Genomic DNA, 3,837 nt, shown 5'->3' on the forward strand with positions numbered 1-3,837 from the left:
TGTCTGTAGTTTATTGTTCTAACGTCCTGTACCCTGATATGCATGTATATACACATGTAGATGTAAGTATGTACATATATGTGTGTATACATGTATATATATTCTTTGTATTATTACATTATTGAACGCACACGTCCTTTTTTGCAAGTAAGTCTACTATATATATATATATATATATATATATACACGGTGGGCTTCTTTCAGTTTCCGTCTACCATATCCACTCACAAGGCTTTGGTCGGCCCGAGGCTATAGTAGAAGACATTTCCCCAAGGTGTCGCGCAGTGAGACTGAACCCGGAGCCATATGGTTGGTAAGCAAGCTACTTACCACACAACCACTCCGGCGCCTATATATGTATATATGATACGACGACCATATTGCGTTACTAGAAAAATATCTGATAAAACTAACAAATGTTATTAAATTCCTGAGATGTTAATCAAATTCTCTGAAGACACCCAAAGCCAGTCAATAGCTGCCATGAAAGTGACCAATCAAAATATAAACCAGCCACTGGGTACATTGTCTGGATCACCATCACTTAGTTCTCGTCTATCTCCTTATGATATTATCCGACCGAAGTCGCTAGAAAAATGTACAGTTTATGAATAATTTTAAACTCAGTTAAAAATGGATGTTGTGTTTTTATTTCCTTTTCCTCCAAGCTATCATTAAACAACATAATATTTTCTAGACAATGATATCGATATTCGCCAGCGACATCAATTACAATATGGCTGGAGAGTGTATGAAAATATATGATAACTCTTATACAATGGCTGTCACGCTGAAAAACAAATAAGCGCGTGTGGTAATGAAATAATACAACATAAACGACCTGTATGGATAATGTAGCTGGACGGAAAATGTTAATAAGTTACACTGCTGAATCAGTTATTTACATATTATTGTAAGATGTTAGCCTCTTAAGGTTATTTCTACAGAGTTTTTTTGTTTTTTTTGTTACGACGCTGATTTTGTTACGACGTTTCGTACCCGAGACGAGATCGGAGATAAAAAAAATGGGTAATGGTTGTATACGCCAAATTTCAGGAGTTTTCGCTCTTTGATCAGTATTGACTTATAAAAACATTTAATTTGCTTTATAGTATATTTTGGTTGCATAACAAAATACGGTGTCCATACACGTCATTAATAAGATGTGCGGTGATAAATTAGTTCACAACACACGAACGATATCTTTCGAAAAAAAAAAAAGATTTTTAATGTATGGAGATTGCAAACTCTTGAGAGGAAATTTATAAATCCGAAACATGAACTCAAATCGTTCAGTGACAAAATTTCACTATTAAAAAAAAAAACCCTCTTCAACGAACAAGCATTAATCACCAGTTTGCTTCTAATCCACAAGCTATATATCAGAGGATTAAGGAAAATAATATATCTGTAAAAAAAACTTCTCTGAAAGATCATAAATTATTTTGGTTTAAAATCCATACTGAAGAAAAAAAAAATGGATTTCAATGGGAATGTATCATGGCTAGGTATGATTTATAAGAAAGGAATATTTTTACAAACATCATCAGAAATCTTAAGCAATCAAGTTGGAAACTTTCGCCACAGCAGTACAAAAAAAGTTAAGCTACGGAATAGGGAAGGACGAAGAAGAGATTTAATAGCAGGATAGTATTACATGGGAGATGTAGTTCTACAATGCATATATAAATATAAAAGTGTAATGGGAGGAAGGGGTAGGAGGGCGGGGGGCTTATTATATCGCGGATAAATAGTATAGCCAAGAATGAAAACATTGACTTGGCAGAAAAGCCTATTTTTGTTGCAGGGGTCGGTAAACTATTGCATCTGAGGGATAAATAGCGTGTTACTGATCGGGATGGTGTTGATGGTGATGGGGACAGATAAATCTATGAGAAATTCAAAACGTAGAAAGAATCTATGTATATACTACTAGTCATAATTTTTTTCTTGCAATGGATCTCGATGCAGATAAAGCTATAAATAATGGTGCAAAGCCATTTGGCACAAGGCCAGCAGTTTCGGGAGAGAGGGAAAGTCGCAATTCGACCCCGAAAGGATGGAAGGCAAAGTGGACCTCGTATATATTTACGACGACGATGATAAAAATAATACTAACAACAATAACTAATTCGTGTTTCTTAAGATAAATGGGAAAGTGTTTGCGGGTCGGATATGTATAAGCATCTCAATGTTTGCTTACGAGCTTGTTAAGAAATTCTTTGATTGCTTCTGGTCTGTTATTTGTCAAAACATTACGTATAAACTTTATACAAATTGTCTCGGCAAATCCCTTCAGGACAAGGCCAAGGAGAATTCCAAAAGGCACGCATTGGTGAGTAGACAAACTGAAGCAAGGAAGCGACGGGGTTATTGTACGGAACACAAATAAAGTTGTGTCGCCTGAAGTAAGAAAACATCACTGAAACAGTGCGACTATATGGTATAATTACAGTAACATCTTTGATTCTATTCCCCATTCATGGTTGCAGGAAACATTGGTTATGTCAAAAATACCTGCTAATTCTAGTTGCGGCCATTAAAAGACTCACAAACATCTGGTCTCTAATCCTCGTGCTTGTAACTATAAGCAGAGCGATTGTCTCTGATGTTATAAATATTTTTAAAGGAATATTCCAAGGAGACAATCTGTCTGTGCTTCTGTTTATTTTGGCATTAAATCCGCTGTCGTTTATATCGCAAAAATCCAACAGATATGTGCTAACGGCAAAAGGCTCTAATGTAACCCATAATTTCTTTGTGGGCGATCTAAATGCTTATACTGGAAATATTTACAATACTGAGAAACAGCTGGATTTAATAACAACATTTTCCGTTGATATAGGAATGGAATTTGGCGAAAAGAAATGCTCGTATTTGATAGATGAACACACACACAAAAAAAAAAACAACTCCAAAGAAACTGTTTTTCAAACAAAAAACATTCACAACACAATGAGATCATTGATATAAATGTTTTGGGTAAACTTTGTGACAAATACCCGGTATTGACGGAAATATTTCAAAGTGCTGCGAAAAGATATAAAAACCACCGAAATAATATTTTAACAGACATGGAAAAATATGACAGCTGGAGCTTCTTTGCGTATTCGACAATATCCCATAATGTATTGGATTACCTATAATGGTACTGACGATTGGGAGTCTTCACTGTGCTATAGCGAAATTCGATATTGATAATCGTTAGATCCTGTCACCAACTGGAAGATTCCACTTTGTAAAACCGATAAATTATCGCAGAAGGGAAAATCTGGAAGAAGAGGTTCAACCCTATAGCATTTTATACCAGCCATATCCAGCTTAACTATTCTGCCTGTTTTATGTTCAAACCAGCCAGATGCAGACTCTCACACCAACCATAAAATGTCATTCGAAAAACAAACAATTACATCATTTAAATCTTAAAGCCGAGAGATAACTCAAAACAGTGCACAATAGCATTCAGAGAGTGCAAACCTCTGCCAACGCAACACCGACGTCCTCTAAACGATTAACCGGAGATGATTTTTAAAATGAGAATATCTGAAATAAAATCCTTCAATGAATATCACGTGACCTTTTGGCTTTCTCTTCTCTTAAATTCCGGTCTTCCTTTAGTAATCCTGTTGTTTTAGATTTATGTATAGAATTATGTATATATGTTAGTATACTGTAAAGTGTTACATTCCTGGAAGTTTCATTCGAATCCATCCAGCGGTTCTTGAGATATCTTGTCCGTGGACAAACGAACAAAGAAACAAGCACGACTGAAAACAAGTGACAGCATAATGTATCGGCTGGCAGAATCGTTAGCACGCCGAGCGAAATGCTTAGCGG

The sequence above is a fragment of the Octopus bimaculoides genome, chromosome 14, assembly GCF_001194135.2.
Source record: "Octopus bimaculoides isolate UCB-OBI-ISO-001 chromosome 14, ASM119413v2, whole genome shotgun sequence".
Lineage (NCBI taxonomy): Eukaryota > Metazoa > Mollusca > Cephalopoda > Octopoda > Octopodidae > Octopus > Octopus bimaculoides.